Here is a 22,847-nt window from a genome sequence, read left to right as displayed (position 1 = left end):
ATGAAAATCAAAGTCCACCTTCCCACATTCTGGCAGAAATCCATCAGTCAAAACCTGAGTGCACACACATCTATCTTCCTCAAGTCTTATCTGCTCTATTTCCTGACTGAGAGTTATTTAAGCTTATGAAAGTAAAGTTTAGTCCATTTGTTAGACAGAGCCATGCTACCTGGATCTGAATGAAGGACAGGATAACTGCACTGGAGATACATATATACACACAACCCCTACATGTTGATAAATGAATGTACCTTCATCATAGTGGGTGTTGTTTAGATGTAATATGAAAAATACTTTACAAATTATTAGTAGGTGTTCACAAACTCATATATGTGTATGTGTATGTATGTGTGTGCATATTTGTGTGTGTATGTGTGTATTGTGTGCATGTGAGTGTATATTATGGTACATATGGACACTTAGGCTCTTTCCTATCACTTTTATACAAGTTCTCGGGATTTGAACTATAGTTGTTAGGCTTGTACCATCTTTATCCACTGAGCCATCTTGCTGTCCTCAAAGAGTCTTGACAGATTTAAAGGAATGAGAAAACTAAAATTTTCATTCTATCACAGCTGTTTAAATAAATGATCTGGCAAGTCCAAATGCTATGATCCTTAAAGCACTACCTCCAACTTTGTACATAAAAAAATATCACTGACATTTATCAACCATCTATTATGTTCCCATGTACAATGCCAAGTCCTTTATACTTAATGCCATTCAGTTCTCAAAACAACTTATGAGAGATAGTGGTGTGTGATCAGAAAACATGGGCCTAAAGTTGCTTAGCAACCTGCCAAAGTTCATTCTTCTGCATAAGAGCCACATTAGCATCTGCTTCTTCTTCCATGCTATCTGGACATCAAGAAATGTCAGCATTTAAGTTCAGAACCTCAGATGTGCGAGACATGTGTCCCAGACCACGTATTTGGATGATGCCAAGAAAAGAATCATGATCATTTTAGTTTCTGCAAGCTACACATGTATCATGGCAGAGGTTGTTCAGTGGTGTGGTGGTTTGTATGAGAATGTCTCTCTTTGATACAAAAGTTTAAATCTGTGTTTTATACTTGGTGATACTGTTTGGGTAGGTTTAGGAGATGTGGCCTTCCTGGAGAAAACAGGTCACTGGGGCCAGATTCTGAGATTTCAAATTCATATGCCATTTCCAGTTTGTTCTCTGTTTATTTCTTGTGGTTCAAGAGGTAAGCTGTCAGCTGCCACCTCTAGCCACCACACCATCATAGATTCTTGTCTCTCTAGATTATAATTCTAAATAAATTCTTTATTCTCTAAGTTTCCTTGATCATGGTATTTTATCACAGCAATAGAAGAGTAACTAATAGAAATGGCTGACTTAAATCTGCTCTCCTCTTTGCTAGCAGTTGGATGTGCCCAGCCAAATAACTATATGTTCTATGTTCAAGTCATATATGTGTGTGTGTATGTGTGTGTGTGTGTATGTGTGTGTGTGTGTGTATGTGTGTGTGTATGTGTGTGTGTGTATGTGTGTGTGTGTATGTGTGTGTGTATGTNTGTGTGTGTGTATGTGTGTGTGTATGTGTGTGTGTGTGTGTGTGTGTGTGTGTGTGTGTAACCAGTTGAGATATGATAAGAAGCTGATGGGTAAAGCTGTAAAGCTGTCGGCAAAGCTTTTGACAGAGTCTTATTTGGCTGTAATGAATCCTTTTTAGCTTCGCAGAGCCCTGCTCTATGTGTTTAGAATGTAACATGGCAGACTGAGAGGTCAACAATTATTCATCATTGTGAAGGAACTCAGATGGTAAAAACAGAACATGAAGAAGCCTCACATATCGCTTCTGGTTCTAAAATCATTCTATGTAAGTGAAAATGTATGGGCCAGGGAAGTGATGATGAACATCAGGATGCTTGCGGCCAAGTTTGAAGACCTGAGTTCCATCCCTAGAATCCATGTGGTGAAGATGAAGCAAACTAGTTTCAGTGCTTTCCTCTGACCTCCACATATGTACTGTGGGATATGCATACCACCACTCCCCCCCACACTCCCCCCCCACACGTGTGTGTATGTGTGTGTGTGTGTGTGTGTCTGTCTGTCTGTCTGTCTGTCTGTCTGTCTGTCCCTCCTGCAATTTTATTTAAGCCATGATCAACTGGGAGATCTGCTCCATGAAGCCTAAAATTGGTTTCAACCAGTACATAATGGCATTGGATTAAGGAAGAAAGGGAATCAGAAATTCATGTCCTTGTCTTCACCCACACAGATCTTTATGGAAATGCAAAGTCTACTGGTTGTTATCTTTTAATGTTTCCCCAACATGGTCAACAATTCCAGGAAAATAGCATGGAGCCCACAGTTTCTTCTCTACTTAATCTCATAGATAATTTTGAAGCTCCAAGAAAAGTCTGAGTTTTAGGACATCAGGGTTTCAAAGCTAAACTCAGTTCAAACATTCCAACTCTAAGGAAATGTGCTTGGGACAGACTCCAGCAGGCCACTGACACTGACTGACAGCAAGAACCAAATGTTCCTCAACCTGGTGCAAAGAGCCACCCAGCACTCAATGTGTCACTCTGAATGACAGCAGCTAAATAAGGAGCCTTGTGGACTTTGAAATAATTACACTTGACAAAGGAACTGCTACAGACTTCCCTTAGTATCCTGGGGTTTGAATCAAGACTTCCATGGATATTAAAGTCCACGCAGGCTGTCAAGTCTCTTGCATAAAATCATGCAGTAGTTTCATGTAACTTACATGCAATTCTTATTAACTTTATATTGTCTATAGTAGGTTGTCTGATATCATATTAATGCTACACAAATATTGTTATACTACATTGCTTATGTAGTAATGACAAAAACAAACCTATACTTGTTCACTAAAAAAGTACATTGTAAATATGCTCACTACAAATAAGCAGTTTTAATATGTCTCTTGGTGGAGGTGTTACACGTTTATTATGTGGTCCAGGCTGCATATACATATAGTACAATTGTACATATTGTACAATTGCTATAGGCTCACATGTGCTAGTTTTACAGATATGTACTGTACATGATTTCAGGTGAATGTGCTTCATGTTTCAGCTGGCTGATCCATGTATGATGAGGGAAACACTGTATATACCTCAGGGATCCTTTCAAATCTTTGTCTCATAAAGAACTTTGTCTCCCAAGGCAGTCCACTCCTGCCTTTACAGGATTTCTGTGCCCTTGGCCCACATAAGAACACTTGATAGTGTTCTTATGAATCCCTTTTAGCTTCTCAGAGCCCTGCTCTATGTGTTTAGAATGTAACATGGCAGACTGAGAGGTAAACAATTATTCATCATTGTGAAGGAATTCAGATGGTAAAAACAACATGAAGAAGCCTCACATACCGCTTCTGGTTCAAAAATCAGATAATGTGGATACCTCCTATCTCCCTTCCACCATACTGCTCAGATTGTATGGTCTCTTTCCTCTTTGTATATACCATCCCAGAAAGCTAGCAGCTATGGCCATATGATCTTCTCTAGAGCTACTGTCTCCCCTATGGGAAGTGTAAACTCAGACTGCTAACTGATCTAGATGCAGCCCAGCCCTCTACAGCAAGGTTCATGTGTCATCCAACTTAGCTCAAGCAGGAGCTAAGAAATAGACAATCATTGTACAGTGACTAGCTCACAGCAATGGCTATATAGTTCACTTGATCTTCCTGGGAAGACACTAATAAAGACAGCTGCAGGTCAAATAAAGGCAACAACATAATGGTAGGAGGCAAGCAAAACTACAAGTAAGGATGCAGGACTGCAGAACAGGGGTACTTGATGCTAATTAACCTGCACACTCTCTGGGGAGAATAGAAATCAACTAGATGGCCAGCATAAGCAGCTTTGACAGCCAGTAGACTGGTGTGTGTGTGTGTGTGTGTGTGTGTGTGTGTGTGTGTGTGTGTGTGTGTGTTTGTGCACATGTGTGTGTGTGCATGTGTGTGTATGTGCGTGCCTGTGTGTGTGTGTTTATATGAGTTCCTGTACAGAGATGATCATGGAGGGGTGCTATTGTATTTTACCCTGAGTGGCTAGAACATAGAAAAAGTATGATAGTACCACTTAAAGGAAAAAATAAATGCCACTTAGCCATGGTTTTAAAGATCACAAGTTACCTACCATTTCTGGTTCTTGGAATCTTCCTGAAGGAATACATTTCAGCTGAGCATTTTTAAAAGCAGTTTTCTTGTATTTTAAATAGATTCTTTTATCATAAAACACACCCTGATTATAGTTTCTCCTCTTTCTACTCCTCCCAGTTAACCCCCACCATCCCTGCTCTTCATATCTACCTCCTTTCCATCTCACATTAGAAAAGAACAGGCTTCTAAGAGACAGCAACAAGCACAGCAAAATTAAATAGGATGGAACAAAAATTATCATAGCAAAGGTGGACAAAGCAGTGCAACAGGATAAAAAGAGTCCTAAGAGCAGACACAAGAGTCAAAGACCCATGTCTTCTCACAGTCAGGAGTTCCATAAAAATACTAAGCTAGAAGCTATAATATATACACAGAGGACCTGGTGAAGAGGTATATAGGGCCAGTGCTTGCTCTATGAGGTCATAGGTGCCTTGATTGGTTGAGTCAGAGGGCCTTGATTTCCTTCAACTGGGTATTTTTTACATACTAACTTATTCTGCTAAGTATGCAGGGCATATTATTTAATAAGATCCTACCCTGTTACATGTTACATGCACTACACAGTTATTTGATGGTATCAATACATAGTTAGAATAGGACGCTGCCATCTCATGACTCTTGTCTTCTGGATGAGCAAGGCAGATAATGCATATGCCAGCCATCAGTGGAAGAGTAAGTAACTGAAACAAAGATGATTCAGCAAACCAGAAAAGAGGGACTCTTAGTCAGGAAAGAAGAGGGATGCTTTGTGAGAAAATGACGTGTGTGCTGAGATACTCATGGGAAAGACCCATCTCTGGTAAGGAGAGAGATTTTTTAGAGAAATCAAACCAGGAGGGCCAAGGCCCTGCTGCAGAAAGTAGTTGGATAAACTGGAAGGAGAAAAATGCTGCTTGGATATAACAGTGAAAGAGAGAATGAGGCAAGTGGACGTCAGAGAATAAGACAAGGGGTGAAAGATCTTCTTAACCTGTGATACAAACTTGGTGTTTTTGTTTTAGAAGAAGGTGAGAGGAAGGAAAGAACAGTGCTAAGCTGGGGAAGGGTGCACAGCTGCTGAAGGAAGAAGCACTCTTCAATACACAATGGGAAGCGGGCAGACTTGGAGGCGGTGGCTGCCGTGGCTGGGTTGGGTGGTCTTTGACTGCTTAAGAACAGCAGAAATGGAAAGCAGCAAAAAGGCTTGGAAGGGCGTTTTGGAGAAATACTTCCTGCTTTCCCTTGGGCACAGTGTTTACATTCTTAGAATTACATAATTTAGAAGGTAGTAATGAAGGGCTCCATTGCAGAGGGTCAACCCCTTAATGTCACTAAGGCTCGATGTCTCCACAGGCCCAGACACCCCTATTTCTAGAAGAGTTGCTATGAGAAATTAATTAATCAGTAATAAATAAGATAAAAGCCTTTAAGCTGTCATGCTTGGATCTCTTTAAAGGAACCACACATTAAAAAATATTGCTCAAAGTGATGTAAGAATAGGTATTCCACTGTGAAAGGTTCTACAGGGAGCTTCATTGTGGGGCTTCCCAGAACCTGCAGTGGGTTAATGCGTACAGGAGCCTACAGTACTACTCTGTTGTTCTCAGACTTAATCCAAGAAGGACCTTTTATGTCCTGTATGGTTCCATGAGTCATGGAACCTGGTATGGTAAACCCTGCACTATGGGGATGAAAAGTCTAATACTGGGTACCAGATGGCCTTTAGAGGTTAAAGTTCAAACCCCCCAGAAGGGAAACACATGACAAATCTAACCTTCATTAACTTGGAGACGAATCATTAGCTTAGGGACTCATGGCCTTGATGTGGGCACTGTCCAGAGAGTGAACACAAAGGGAAGCTCTGATGACTGGGAAATAACATCTCCCTTAATGCAAGACTCTGGAAGTTAGCTATTAGGATTTTCACTTGATTGAGAATCTAGAACTGGGAGACATGGAGTGATTTACAGAAGTTCTGCTAAGCTGCCCATAAACCAACATCACTCTTCCATTTGTTCCTGGTCTTTGCGTTTTAGTTAGGAGACAAGGTTCTCATGTCCTTGACAAGGTAGCCCAAAGTAGATTCATATTCTTTATCTTCCTTCCTTAGCTTTCCAGTTATTGGGATTAGAAGTATGCATATCATGCCCAGTTTACAGCATTCTTCTTAAAATGTCTAGATGGAATGTAGCAGCCTTTCAGATAGTGTAAATTCTATTCTACTCTGTACCACAGTAGAAAAGGGCGAGGGATGTAAATCCTGACTATCATTTTTGTTTAACTTCCCCTCATGCTGATTAACTTACCTATGTAGGAGAGATGACAACTATCATGAATAATCCTTAAGACCTTTCTTAGGAGTTCAGTGCTTGACATGTTTAGACAATCTGCTAAATATTTAGACTTCCTTATTATTTTATGTACTATTAGCTGTTTATTGTATACTGTGCATATTGTGTATTATGATAAACAAGAATTCCACAATGTTGACATTCTTGGAGACTGATGGTATTCTGAACATGAGAACAAGGCTAGTACCCACTTCCAGAGTTTCTTTCAGCACAATTTATTACATGTTAAATACATTTAAGTGATAAAAGACAAAAGCCACATATTTTCAGTTGCTCTAGAAAGTGAGTTACTTTTCCTAGAAATGAGCTTTCCATCAAAGTTGATTATTTGGTTTTATGTTCTGGAAATATTTCCCTTTGTGCTAAATCATGCTACTGAGTGATTCAAGGAAAATTGGAATCATGGCAAGAGATAAGGACTTAGCCACTGAGACTGCATAAGCCCCTAGGTACCACTCTATGGAGTGTAAGACAGCCTGCAAGGGGTGGATCTAAGAGCAGGAGGGATGCTAGGACGTACCACTGTAGGGAGTGTACTCAGACGATGCATAAAGCTACACTGAAGATCACATCTTTTTCCTGACTTATTTAAGTCTATGGGAAACCAGCTTATGACCTTTAAAACACAACTTCTTCCTGCTCACAGCCCCCTTGTGAGTTGCTTGTCTACTTAATGAAATTGTTGCTTGGATAATAAAGTTGTGGTTGGTGAAGTAGCACCTCCCAGCCATTCCCAGCCATTAACCCCAGGATCTGAGCACAATTTTCTGTTCATTACACTCTGAAGTCCCTTAGCAGTGGGACACAGGGTCTCGCTTAGAACTGAATCCAAATGGTCCTGAGCTTGATGAGTTTAAATTGGAAAATAAGATGTTAGATTAGAATGAAGACTATGTGGAATTCAGCATTTGGTCTCTGGAATCAGCCTGCCTGACTCTGAGTCTAGGTTCTATGGCATATTAATTGTGGGATCTCTCCAGGCTTGTTCCTGAAGCTTTAACCTGAACAGTAATTACAATGGGAATTGTAATTACAATAGGTTTTCTACCGTAAACCTATGTATGATTATGAAGATTAAGAGACAAATAGAGCTCCTAAGGCAAAATAAATACTGGTATCATTTCTATTACAACAGTAACCATAATACTTACCACCATTAATGTCAGCAACACAAATACGTGTACCATCACCATCATCACTAGCACTGACATTTCCATGATTAACCATCAATCCATTTCAGTGATCAGTCAATCACTACTACCATTACTACCAACATCACAAGTACCATTCTCATCACCATTGTCACCATCGTTAAGAACATTATGATAAATGCTATCATCATCCACACTGCCAAAATTACTGATGACTACTATCACCAACATGATTACAACACTACCACAATTGATTACCACTGCCACCATCTTCACAACCAACATTATCCCCTTCATCCACATTTTGAGCATCCCCATCATCACAACACCAGCATCATCATTATCACAACCAAAACTGTCACTTTTGTGATCATTGCTACAAATATCAAATCTACTACCACCACTACTACCCTCAATATTACTGTTATTCACATCATTACCAATGACACAGTTGTCTGTACAAACTCAGTCATCGTCGTCATCACTACCATCATTGCCATATCAACATCTACTTTACCTTAACAACAGCACTAACAGCCATGTTCCACCCACACCCATCAACATAAATTTTCATGAGTCCTTAACATCTCTTGTGAATACCAACATTTCTCGTTCCTTGGTGCATTTCATCCTGGCTCATATTTTGCAATGTGGTAACTAAGAACAGTTATTATTATTATTATTATTATTATTATTATTATTAATGTTAATTTTTATATCTCATTGAGTTTCTCTTTTCCTACAAGTCCCTTTCCCACCTCCCCTCTGCCCCCCCATTCATTCCTCATCCTCTGTTTCTATTCAGAACAGGGCAGGTTTCCCAAGGATATCAACCAAATGTGGCATATCAAGTTGCAGTAAGGTTAAGCATCTTCCATCATTCTAAGGCTGGACTAGGCAACCAGTAGGAAGAAAAGGGTCACAAAAATCAGCAAAAGAATAAGAGACAGGCTCTGTTCCTACTCTTAGGAGTTCTACTAGAACACCAAGCTATATACTTGTAACTTAAATGCAGAGGTCCTACATCAGTCCCACAGTGTAGGCTTTCTAGGTCTTGGCTCAGTCTCAGTAAGCGCTTTGAGCCCAGGTTAGTCAATTCTGAGGGTTTTAGTGTGGTGTCCTTGACCTCTCTGGCTCCTACCATCCTTCGCCCTTCTTCTGCAGGATTCCCTGAGTTCCACCTAATGTTTGGCTTTGGGACTCTACATCTGTTTCTATCATTTGCTTAATGAAGCCTCTCTGAAGATAATTGGGCGAGGCACCAATATATGAGTATAGGAATCATTTTGCTGACTTTTTTGCCAGTTGCTTTTAGTTCTAACCTAGGTCACTGGGCTATCTAGCCTCTGCGTCCAGACTCTTTGGGAAGTTTCAAGGATGATCTCATGCTGGCCCAGTCATTGGTTAGCTTACCAGGGAACTCCTACAACTGACAAACACCTTCAGAAAAGTGGCTGGGTAAAAGATTATTCTAAAAGCAAGCATGCAAACAAGAAAACAAAAAAAGCAGCCCTCCTATATACAAATGATAAATGGGCTAAGAAAGAAATCAGGAAAACAACACTCGCCATAAATAATATAAAATATCTTGATGTAACTCTAACCAAGCAAGTCAAAGACCTATATAACAAGAACTTCCAAGTCTTTGAAGAAAGAAATTGAGGAAAATATCAAAAGGTAGAAAGGTCTCCTATGCTCATGGATTGGTAAGATTAACATAGTAAAAATGGCCCTCTTACCAAAAGAAATCTTTAGATTCAATGCAATCTCCATAAGAATTCCAAGGCAATCCTTTACAGATCTTGAAAGAAAAATGCTCAAATTCTTATGGAAAAATAGAAAACCTAGAACAGCTAAAACAATCCTGATTGATACAAGAAGTTCTGAAGTATCACCATCTCTGATTTCAACCTATACTACAGATATATAATAAATAAGACTTCATGGTATTGGCATAAAAACAGACAGGTGAATCAGTGGAATCAAATAAAAGACCCAGATGTAAATCAATACATCTATGAACACTTGATTCTTGACAAAGAAGCCAAAATTATACAATGGAGAAAAGAAAGCATCTTCAACTAAGAATAGTTTTAAAGCCAATTATCAAGGTATTAAACAAAAGCCAGAGTAACTACAAGCTTAGCTCATAACTCTTTTTACCTAAATTCAAATGTCCTGACCTTTGTCCATCTTTGGTCTCATGTATAGTCAGGGCTGTAGTATCATACAATGAAGCAGTAATATGGCCTATTCCATAGTTATAAACATCCATAAAAATCTCTTCCTTGGTTTCTACTTCCTCTTTAGTGATCAAGAGGGTCACACAACTATGAAGGAATTCCAGAATTATGACAGAAACTATTACTTGTGACCTGGTTGAATCAAAAGACAGCAGGTAAAGACCCGCCCTGATTCTTCAGCTTGTACTGAGTATCCTTCCAGTAGTGGTCTGCTTGTCACACTGTATCTCAGCAGTAATACAGGTTGTCCCTGATCAATATCTAAAACTATAGTGTTAGGTAGATTCTATAAACCCCATCAAATCTGCCCTCCTTAGAAGATTAAAATTGTGTACTTATTGTATTAAAAAATGTGCCAAGTGTTCATTTGGAACATATGAGGCATGAGCATGTCCACATTGCTAAGGGGATGCCTCTCATTCTTCAGTCAGCAGAGCATGCCTGTAGCCTTATTTTGTTATGGTCACCTGAGCCTTCAGGCAGCAAGAAGTTCACGGCCACTTTTCTCCTAGTTTTCATTTTTCAGTATGATGTATCCATGACTGTGCATTTGATTTCCAAGCTTTTCCTTAAAATCTGAGCAGCAAAGCATTTACCCATTTCTGCAATCATTCATGAGGCAGGCCACTGATGAATATTTGACAGCATGTAAAACATACATATATCCTCAGAGACAGTTCTGGGAAACAAAGAACTAGCATATTTACCAAATTCCCCTTCTTTGTGATCACAGGGAAAACAGAAAGCATGTCACAGCTAAAGACAGGGGCAACCAGGCATGACACTGAGCCCTCTGAGGAGTCTTCGACATCCTCTTGCCATGTCTTCAGTACAGTGTTTGGCAAATAAAACCAAATGACCCCCAGCTGACCTGCTCCTTATCAGCTTCCTAGAAATATGTTGATTCACTCACTCACTGACTCAATCATTCAACCAGCAGTTGAGGCTATCTACTGGCTGCCAGACACTGGGCAGACTTTGGAGAGTCAGCTCTGACCAGTACAAATGGCATTTGTCATAGATATACAGGGACACTATCTTCTCCACTAGGATTTCAGCGACATGTGTGCTTCAATTCAGATCCCCACAAATCAGAGCCCAAGACAGGCCTTAGGAACAAAAAGTTTATTTCAAGGGTAATCAAAGGTCAGAGGATCAAAGCAACACAGACATTGATATAACAATGGGGCAAACTCAATAAAATGCTGTTCTCAGAGGTCTCTGGTATAGACAGAAGGGGCTTTGGGAATCCCAAGCAGTGCATGGAGCACTTTGTAGATGTGCTACCTGGTGAATGAAAAGCTGCTGTACTGACACACTAGCCTTTGCCTTGACTGGGGCTGTTTGTAGGCTGTTTGTCTTCATGGTGAGAGACTTCATCAGAAGAATGTGTAGCACAGTCTGAGTTCATCTGTGCTAAGGGACTATGTCTGCGAAGAAAGGTAAATATAAGCCTCCCGAAGTACCATCTACCTTGATGGTACAAAGGAGGAGTGAGCTGAGAGGACCAGATGGGGTATTAATGACAGACTAGTAATCTGGTTTTAAAGATACCTTCTATGTAGCCCATGCTGGCCTAGAACTAACAATCAACCTGCTTCAGTCACTCTCCCAAGTACTAGGATGACAAAGTGGTGCCACCATACCTCATTCTACAGCCGCCCTTTTATAAGATTGTAGTAGGAGTCTACTCCCAGTGCCTACAGAGAAGGCCCCGCGCTAGGATTCCTGTCTGTGAGCTTCACAAGATCAAAGGTTTCTGAATTTAAAAATTTCCACATCTTTCAGCCAAGGCCACATTTCTCTAGTCACTTTCAGCATAGAGAAGTGATAAAACTTACACCAGCATCAACAGCAACTGTAGTAAGGGCAACTTCACATTCCAAGCTCTGTTCTGGCCCTTTATGTAATGGGGCTTCATCCTCAGCAATACAGGAGCATAAACGTCCTTACGATCAGCTCTGTTTTACAGGTGATGAAATTAAACCCAAAACAAGCACTCAGGTTTCCCGAGTGAAGTCATTAGTGAGCTCAGGACAGGAATTCATATCCATGAAGCCCTACTACAGATTCTACATTTGCTACACTGCACCTCTCTAAGCTTAAAGGAAGGAAATGGGGTGGAGTTCAGTGATAAAACATTTGCCTGGAAAGTGGAAAACTCTTGGGTTCCTCCAGCACTGCAACACACACACACACACACACACACACACACACACACACACACTACACAGAAAGAGGTCAATGATATAATCAGGCCTCTCTTAAACGTACACATACACATACAATGTTGTACCCAATCCCAGAGGCATTATTACTTAGTAAGTATCCCCACCCCATGGAGATCCCCTACATATTAGCCAGTTCACAGGAAATATTTATTATACGAGGGAGTTTCTCTGAAAAGAAGGAATGACCAGAGACTGCTTTCATTGCTTAGAGGGAGAATTTCCCTTTTAAATCCCTCATTCCATAGCCCCTGCTAACTATAAAATTCTTGTCACCACTGAGTGGCAAGGCTTACAGCCAACACAATTAAAAATTTTTAATTAATTAAGCTGAAGGCAACATTATCTTATTAAAAAAAAAAAACCTTAAAACTCTCTACACAGGAACATCAGCAAATACAGCAAGGTGTTCAACATTAAATGGGCTGCCATCCTTTGCAACCACTACTGGTGATCCAACTTAAGGAAATATTGACAGAATTAAGAGTTCAGAAACAGTGGCAGCTACAGTTTCCAGTGATCAAGCACATTAAAAGCCACATCATTGTCCTTCGGATGCTTGTTTGATTGTTTTAAATCATATTGTAACCTTAACTATATTTTGTTAATTGTTGGGGAATTTAATATATTTTATTTTGAACATGGCTACCACTCTCTCTCATCTCCTTCCAGATCAACCTCATGGCATATTCTCCCAAATCCATGTCCTCATTTAAAAGAAAATAAAAGGTAGAGTCCCACTATATAATGCCTACATACTTAGGTGTATGGCCATCTACTAGGAATGCTTAAGCATTTGCTTTTTTTCTGCTACTTCTAATGGGTAACCCCTCTCAACGGCTAGTGAAAATTTGTTGTTTGTATATATCATGTGTGTGTATATATATATATATATATATATATATATATATATATATGACATCACATATAACATATATGTAAATTGAAAATTGATGTGTAAGTTTCTGCATATTATATTAGTACATGTACATGCATAAGTGACCTAAAACAAGCTATGGTGAAAGCACCTAAAGTCTTAATAGAAAAATAAATTTACCATTTGTTTCTTATTCTGCTGATTATCAAATAAAAAATACGTTTTTTTCAAGGTCTTGTCTTTTACAAAACAAAACAAAACAAAAAACAAACAAAAAAAGACATGTAAGTGTTATCACTGTCCAACACTACTCCGAGGCTTGTCCCAACACTGGTTTTAAGTACAGCATGGTCCTGTTTCTTCCTGTCTAGGAGTATGTATTCTCATTAGGTGGGTTGCTTAAGTCACAATACGTTTTGCTCTTTGAAACCCTCAACCCATTTATTATCTCCATCTCACTTATGATTCTTTTAAACCTAACTCTTCTCTTATGTTTTTATTAGTGATATTATACACAAGGCAGTGTGGTCTCTGCTCTAATGTGTTCATAAACACCATGAAATTTAACATTATAGGGTGACTCTAATAGTACTGATGTCGCTGTCAAGAGCAACAGAAAAATGGGTTGGGATCAGACTGGCAAATCCTAAGTCATTAGAAAAGTAAGTGGTATAGAAATCCTCCAAGACAGGTTAAAGGACAGTGGCACTGGGGGACATTGCAGGGGAAAAGCAGCATAAAATTTGACTCAAATTATTTGGAATGAGGTTTGAACACCAGATCCATGCTGAATGGCAGACCGTGGTGAAGTGGTCTTTCTTTGTAAAATGGAGATTGAGAGAAAGAGATGTGAAGTGAACTGGGTAAAGAAATTGATGTATACACACATGGGGTTTATCTGATGTATACACACATGGGGTTTATTCAGCCATGAAGAAAAACAAAATCATGTCATTTGAAGGAAAATGGGTAGAAGCTGGAATCATTATGTTAAAACAATCCAGCTTCCTTAGATGTATATCACATTTTCCCTCATTCAGAATCTTATAAATATATATATATATATATAATACGAAATACATAATACTATGAAAACATGTAATACAGAAGTAGAGAAAGAGTCATATAGAGGAAACAAAGCATTACAACAACAACCAGTAAAAAGCAAAGTCCAGTATCACATGTTCTCTCTTATATGTGGGACACACACACATATATGCAATACTAATATATTACATATGACATATATTTGTATATGACATAAAAGAAAAAGGGGCATGTTTGGGTGGAAGAGTGGGAGCAACAGGAACATGACCTGCAGCAAATAAGAGAAAATATTGGTTACATACACAGAAATGCCACACAGAATGTTACTATCTTGTGTCATTACTAGAACTTTATTTTAAAAAGGTAGTTGTAGATATAAAAGAAAACACTGCTTATGAATACAGCATAGCGTTATGCTTACAGATAAAAGTGCTTGCTTTCTAAACCACTGTTAGTGTTAATAATAGAGACATCAGACCACAACACGGATGCAGATATCCTGCATAAACTGCCGGCCTCCCATGCTGCTGGGGTGACCTTAAAAAACTACATGGCTCCCATCTGGAAATCACACTCAGACATTTGGAAGATCTTCAGTTCATTGTCACTTGTTCTGAGAAGTCACAGTTCAGCCTGTATTTTGATTGATCTAAATGACAGAGGCCGGAACCCGAGCAAAACTGTAAATTGTACACATTGAGCTCAGGCTTTTTTTTCTCTCAATCATGAACACTGCCTTGTTTTGGAAGAATGGGGAAACCTGTGATTATTGAATTAGGGACACCATGGAGAACTTAGTGTCCCAGCTGGTCCATTCACACCCCAGACACACACTGTTCTTACTCAACTAGAACCCGTACATTCAGTTCAAGAGTGTTCTTCAAAAACCTTGTTAGTGAACTTCAGATTTCTTAGAACACCAAAAATAAGCTTGCATATGTGAAAGATCCACCAACACAGAATAAGGAGTTCTGCCAGAGTTGTCAAAAACACTGGAAAGTCATCTTTCTCTTCTGTGTCATTAATAATTATTGAAGCAGAAGACCCTGAGTTCACTCCTGGTAAGCTTCAACCCTGGTGATAAACGCATATATACACAGACATCATATATATATATATGAAATTATGTACACAATTACCCACAAAGGCAAACAGACACATGCACAACATTTGAAAATTCTAATTAAAATATGTCCTATGAATAATTAGGATGGAATGCATTATACAAAGCATTTTGTAGCTTCCATTAAAATCTGATTAGAAGGGATCTAAAATCAAACGCTTCCTGTATTAGTGCTTCTCTATCTATCTGATGCCTTTGCACCCTCAAGCTAGTGGCCTAGAAGCAGTTGGCTGATATAAAAGGAAATGCTGCTGTGAGAAAAGAGGGACTATTGATTCCAGGTAGGGCTTGAATTTGTCAGTTGGCTCTTGGCTCGAATTGTGTAAACATTCTTCAATGGACTTTAATTAACTTTCACATGTGGTATGTGTCTTATAAAGACGGAAACTCAGAGCTCAGGGGATGACTCTGAGGGTGAAGCACTTGCTGTATGAATGAGAGGACCGGATTTCAGATCTCCAGCACCCAGGCAGATGCCAAGAGGGTGTGGTAGTCCACTTAGAATCCCAGTGTACAGAAAGGAGATTAAGAGGGGAAAAAATGGGGAAAACTAGGAAAGCAAGTGCCAGCTGTACTAGTTGAGTCAGAGAGCTTGGGTTCAAGCGAGAGACCTTGCTGTCATATATAAGATGGAAAGACATTTTACATGAAACTCAAGACTCTGCATGGATGTGTACCACATGTACCCATACTCACCCACAAACAATGTGAATGGGCACATCATCCTCATACATACATACATTCATACGTACATACATGCATGCACACACACATACTAAAATATATTAATTTTATAAACAAAAATAATGAAACCCTGGAACTAGGCTGTCACATTCCTAAAAATGTAACAACACCCTTCTGCAGATAGCTCCTTCCACTCTTCAGAGATCATGGGGGGAAAGTTCTTATCACAAGTGCTGGAAAAAAAAATCAATCCCCAAGGACTCATGGAAATGCAAGTTTCTTTCATGAATTTTCATGAAACAGCAGGCACAAAATGAACATCTGTTGCACAAACCATGAAGATAGCAGCAGTGTCTCTGAAAATGACCATTTTTCCCAGGATTATTAGCCTCACCTCCTAAGATGAGACCCTATCATCGCTGGGACCCTTGCTGGGGCACACAGAGGAGTCTCACTACAAAGTCACAAAGTCAGATAAGCTTGACTGCTTCTACATTCTCCACCACACCTCTGCTCCCACCCTCTGTTAAGGATTTCATAGGTCTCTTCAAAGAAGAATTGATTGAAAACAACCAGCAGGCTTTTGCATATAGATGCTCCATTTTCCCTTTAAAAAAAAAAAAAAAAAAAAAAAAAAAAAACCTAGATCAATGTCTCTCTAACTTGAGTGTATCCAAACCTCACTACACACAGGTACAAGAATGTGTGCATATATAAAACTATATAGATGGTCCCCAGAAGAAGTAAAAAAGTTTGAAAAGGGAAAACAAAGTTAGAGATCTCATACTTCCAAATCTCAATTTATTTCAAAGGCACAGTGATGAATGTACAAGGCAATGAGAGCATAAAGACTCACATGTAGCAAGGCCAGTGGAGTGCACTGCAAAGCCAGGAGGTCACCCCTGACCAGTGTGGTGAAAGGACCAAACACAGAAGCCAAAAGACTTAAGCTTTTCAACAACTGCTGTTGGGAAAATTCGATAGTCACACACAGAGAAATGATGCTAGACTCTCCCCTTTCACCATGAACAAATAGCTCAAAATAGATCAAATCACTAAACTAGATTACACTTTTAGCAAGAAAAGTTTAGGGGGTGAAGCTTTTTGACATGAGTTATCAATGGTTTCTTGGACACGAAACCAAAAGCATTGACAATAGGTGTAAATACAGATAACTTGGGCAACATAAACATTTAAAACGTCTGTGCATCTGTGGACATGATCAAAAATATAAAAGCAACCTACAGAATGGAAGAAAACGTGAAGTTATATACCGAACTAGGCTTTCACACCAAGGATACAGACCTAATCAGGAAAAACAAAAACATCAACTTAATTAAAACATGGGGCAACTTAAATAGACTCTTTTCCAAAGAATGCATATATGACTAGTAAGGGCATGAAAAGGTATTCAGTATCAGTAATCTTTAGGGAAATGCAAATACAAACCATGGTAAGATCTCACCTTGCAATCATAAAGCCACTGCCATAAAAGCAAGCAACTGAACAGGTCTATAGATAACAACAAAGATGTGGAGAAGCAAGAACCCTTGTGCACTGTTGGTGAGATTGCAAAATAATGCAGCTTCCATAAAATATCACAATAGTTTCTCAACAATCTCAACAATAATAGTAATAGAATTACCAGTTAATCCATCAATCTCACTTCTGGGTATTTATCCTAAATAATGGAAACAGAAGCCCAGAAAAAAGTATGTACACCCATGTTAACAGCATGGTATTCACAATGGCATAAAAGCAGAATCAGTTAAAATGTACAACAGTAGGTAAGTGGATAGATACATGCAATACACACACAAAGGAAGAATAGTTAGCCTCAAAAGCAAAGGGAGGTGTTCTGTGAGCTGATGAGCTCGGTGGATATTATGGGAAGCAAAGCAAGTCAGGCACAAAAAAGACATGGGCTATATTATTACACTTACAACAGGCACCTAGAGCAGACACAGTTAAGGGAAAGCAATATGTGCTGCCCAGTCTTCCACTCTGGGACCAGCACATGGGTTCTGAAAAGTTGTAGATAACAAGGATTTCTGGCTTTGCAGACCAGGCAGGCTCAGTTGCCAACTGTACCGTTCTGCCACTCACTGAAGCATGAATACAACTATAGATGATATGTAAATTGTTGAGCAACATCATGTCCAAAAACAACTTTATTTATCAAGCCAGACAAATGAGTGGATTTAGCCCTGAAGCCTTTGTTCAGCCTGTCAGAAGCCAGGGTTGAAAGTCCAGCAGTCTTTCTTTTCAGAAGTCTCTGTCCCAGTACATGGATGAAGAAAAGGCAAACAAAGGACACCATGTGTGTGCCTGGTACTGAGGCAGTTTCAACTCTTCCAAACTAATGGTTCCTATCCCTGACAAATCAATAGATGCTCAAGGGCATCACTAAAAATTTAGACCCTGAACAGCTGATCCTTGGGAATCCAGCTACAACGGATATATCTTCAACACAATTCTTGCACCTAAGGCTTAGAGAACATCACAAAAGAGGACATAGAAAATTATAAACAATGCAAAAACAAAACAAGCAAGCAAGCAGAGAGAATACCAGGACATCAGATGTGAGACTGTGTCTCCAAGAAATTACAAGGGAAGCTTTACCTCAACAACATGGCTGTCAAAATGACAATAGATATGCTAACATGGATGGTGGGAATCTCAAAGTAAATGCTCCTAGATAAAAAACTGTTAGCAAAGAGCCTGGAGAAATGGCTCAGCAGTTAAGGACACTTGTTGGTTTTCCAGAGGAACCATGATCAAATAAATCCCCCAGCTGGCTTACAACCATATGTAACTCCAATTCTAGTGGATATGATGCCTTCTTCTGGCTTCCACCGGCATTTGGTAGGCACATGGCACATAAAAGTACATGCAAGTAACCACACATACACATTAAAAAAATAAAATAAAATCAACCAAAAATTCTACAGGCACCAAGGAACGCTGAGAGTAGGAGAATTAGTTCTCCCCTGGGATGACTTCCTTCATCGGTTAGCCAGTACCAAACCTGACATTATATACACAAAATTATATAGTCAGCTCTGAAATCACATACACAAACCAACATTGAATGGACTCAAAAGGTTATATGTAAATATTTATGCGTGTGACAATAACATTTACAGAAAAAGATAACATAAATTGAAAGTGGGGCGTGGGAGGGGATGAATAGAGGAAATGCTATAATTATATTCAACAGTAGAAAGGAAACCAGACTCTTATGTCACATCTAGGATGATGATTCGGTAGTTACTGGTGAAATGGTAGAACACTAATTCTTTTAAAAATAAATTTTATTTGTGCACAGTATTATATGTACTTATGGGTTATAGTATAAACTTTCAATACACATGTACCATAGTTGGAACAGAGTAATGAGCATAGCTTAAAATTGCAGATATATTTCTATGTGCTAGAAGTCCTAAAACTCTTCTTTGCCAGCTATTTGGAAATGTTTGGTCAATTATGGCTATCCTACAGTGTTGGAGAACATTAGAAGTTACCTCTCTATTCATGTATGCCCTCTCTCCATCCCTCCTTCTTACTTTCTCATCCTTCCCAACATTGGGTAACCACTGTTCTATTCTCTATTTCTTTGTGATCAACTTTTTACCTTCCACAAATAAGCATCTGTTCATGACAAGGAAAATGAGTTCTTTTGGGGTTTTGTCTGTTTATTTTTAAGTCCTATGATGAGAGCTCAAACCAAACAATCTTTTTCTTCTAAATATAGTTGAGAATAATTTGCTAATTTCATTGGCTAAAAACCATAGAAGCAGTGATGTTGAATCAATCATCTACTAAGGAATCTTTTTCTCCTTCATTGAAGGATAAGTGTGTCTGTGCATGACAAGTAGCATGGTGGCTTGAGATATTAATTTTTATTTTTCTAAGAACTCTAAATACATTTCCATAATGTATATATCTAAATTCCACGTTAATTCTTAAGGGTTTTTCAGAATGACTCAGATGGATATATTTTATTAAAGTCTTGGTCTTAAACATGGCATTCAAGGGTGGTTCATTCCAAAAGTTTGTTTTTCCCAAGAATATTTTACAGTGATGAAAGGATAAGGCCTGTGCAGTATTGCAAGGCTTTTGAATTGAAAAATAAGTCTTCCCTTACAAAATGAAATAGAGTCTGGAGATGGCTCAGTCAGTAAGGCATTTGCCATACAAATATGAGGCTCTGAGTTCAATTCCTACTACCTATTTAAGAGATAGGTATGGTGATAAACCCAGAATTAGACACACAGAGACAGGAGGATTCCTAGGGATTCCTAGAGAGCTAGGCTAGTCAAATGGATTAGCCCCAGTTCCAAGTGAGACACCATGTCTCAAAAAACAAGGTGAATCTATGATATCTAAAGAGAAACAAAACCTGAAGCTTCCCTCTGTCCTACACACACACACACACACACACACACACACACACACACACACACATGCATGCAGATGCGAGCAAAGCACAAAGCATGCAGGGAAGTTTTTAACTATTGTGGGTTTCTTACAGAGACACATCAAAATTTTGATGGTGGAATAAAGTACTATGAGCTGAAGAGTATCTTCACTATCAGATATATAAAAGTCTCAAAAGCAAAGTACCAGATGTATCAAAATGGTAGCCCACCATGATCTTGTTTACATGAATGGCTAGATGCTGTTAGCTGTATGTTTTGAGGTCAGAGAAAGGAGGGAATGAGGGATGAAGGAGACAAGACAGGGATGCTAGTGTGGATTGACTGATGCCATAGAGCAAGGGCATTTTCTGGAGGTGGAGTCAGCAGGATCTGATGACAAATTTCAGGTGTACTGTCAAAGAAGGAGGCATATGGTCAACTCTAATGTAAAGGAGGAGGTCCTCAGAGAACCAACTCTGAGAGGTTGTAGTCATAAAACAGAGGAGTTCAGAGCCTGCGAGAGTGGGTTCCATCACAGACCTTTCCTGGTATGACTTGAAATCCTGAAAGTGACACCATGGGCAGTAGGCATGAGCCAAAAGAAAGCCCAACTTCATGTGGATGGCATCTCAGTGGAAGCTGGTTGAGAAGACATCAGGCTCTCTATCCCTAACACTATATTATTCTGGCACCATGGCCTAGGCCTGGGGCTGGAATAATATTGTCCTAATTGTAGAGATAAACAAGGTATCCAGTGCTCCAGTCATTCCTACAAACATTTCATAGTAAATGTCCATAATACAATCGAAGATATCCAGGCACACATGAAAGGAAACCACATTGCTGCTTTGGGGCACACACAGGAAGGTTCTACTAGCAGAATTCTGGTGAAAACTAAGAGGCAAGACACAGAGTGAAATGATAGTCTCAGTGTATTAAAAGAAACATGTGTTGAAGCATGAGTTGAATGGCTAGAAAAGGTCATCTTCAGACCAGTAGGCAGAGGAAAGGTGGAAGGAGAGGTGTGACTACAGAATTCTCTTCTTCCACTTTCTTGTGGGTTCTGAAGATCAAACAAAAACCCACAGATGCACAGCAAGCTCATTTCCGCACTGAGCTATCTCCCTAGCTATGAACTCATGAATGTCATGGTGGGAACATTTTCTATGGACAATTTCCTTTATTCTGAGACCTAGAAATATTGTACATCTCTACAAGAATGGCCATTCTATTCCAGGCCTGGGTCTAGGCAATGGCAAGGCAGGATCATATCACTTATAGTATTAGAGATTTCAAAACACAGTTAAAGCAAGCTGGGCTATTTGTGTAAATGGGATCATAGTCGGCTGCGGTTTTGATACCACAGGTATTTGCACACTAAAGATACTCATGAGCTGCAATATGGCTATATCCAAGCAAGCACCACTGTAAGCTGAAAATGCGTTTAACATATCCAACACCCAATGTCAGAACTTGTCCCACAAAACATAACTAAAATAGTGTTTCGACTATCCACCCATTTTGCCATAGTGTGATTAGGAGCTGTGCCTAACTGCTACAGGCCAGCATTGCAGGAGAGGCCTATAGTGTATGTTGCTAACCTACATGAAAATCAAAATTTAAAATATGAATTGTTCCTACCCAGCTATCACTTACATCCACACCATCAACTTCTAACTCTGTTCTATACTTTCTCATTAGAGACGCCATTCCTGCCTCAACATCTATGTGCTCAAGGTCTATCTTGTTTGTAAAGAGTGTTGATGACTTGCCTAATGGCTGACTCTTCTGAGTCACACAGCTCTCCTTACAGTATCTTTCCCAGAAGGCTTTCACTCAAGGCCTCAGCAAAGTTCTTCTTCAACAAGTCCCCTATATATCGATCTAACTTTGTTCACCATGGACTAGTGATGAATCTGAGGGGCAGAGTACTTGTCAAGCATGTCTATGGCCTTCCTATTGCTCCACAGAATCACTTCCGGCACACACGTGTACATACATGCACTCCTATATACTATATGTGTATGCATGAATGTACACATATCCATGCACTCCTATATACTATATGTGTATGCATGAATGTGTTTATGCATGAATGTGTTTTACACATGCATGTATATATTGTATACTTATAGTACTTGCAATTCTGTTCTGACATTATTCTTTTAAGATTCACTCAAATTCCTCCAGTCAAAGATAGTAATTCCTGTTTATGATACAAAGAGAGCTGCCTAAAAGTATCATAATTGATTATCAGATGAAGGGAATATAAAGGAAGAGAGAGCACATAAAACTAAAGCATCGTCACTGTCAACAAGACAAAAAGACCACCAAAAGATTGGGAAAGAATTTTTACCAATCCTAAATCTGATAGAGGACTAATATCCAATTTATACAAAGAGCTCAGGAAGCTAGAACCCAGAAATTCAAATAACCCCACTAAAAAATGGGGTACAGAGCTAAACAAAGAATTCTCAACTGAGGAATACTGAATGGCTGAGAAACACCTGAAAAAATGTTCAACATCCTTAGTCATCAGGGAAATGCAAATCAAAACAACCCTGAGATTCCATCTCACTCCAGTCA

At 39.3% G+C, this 22,847-nt stretch overlaps 1 protein-coding gene across 1 annotated transcript in view; it reads right to left on the bottom strand.

Moving 5' to 3' along the window:
* Positions 1-22,847, bottom strand: part of Tafa1 (TAFA chemokine like family member 1) — a 509,982-nt gene that overhangs the window by 391,039 nt on the left and 96,096 nt on the right. The window lies entirely within an intron of this gene.

Source organism: Mus pahari, chromosome 2, assembly GCF_900095145.1.
Source record: "Mus pahari chromosome 2, PAHARI_EIJ_v1.1, whole genome shotgun sequence".
Lineage (NCBI taxonomy): Eukaryota > Metazoa > Chordata > Mammalia > Rodentia > Muridae > Mus > Mus pahari.
Note: the sequence above shows the minus strand (reverse complement) of the source record. Positions and strands in the feature narration are given on the sequence as shown.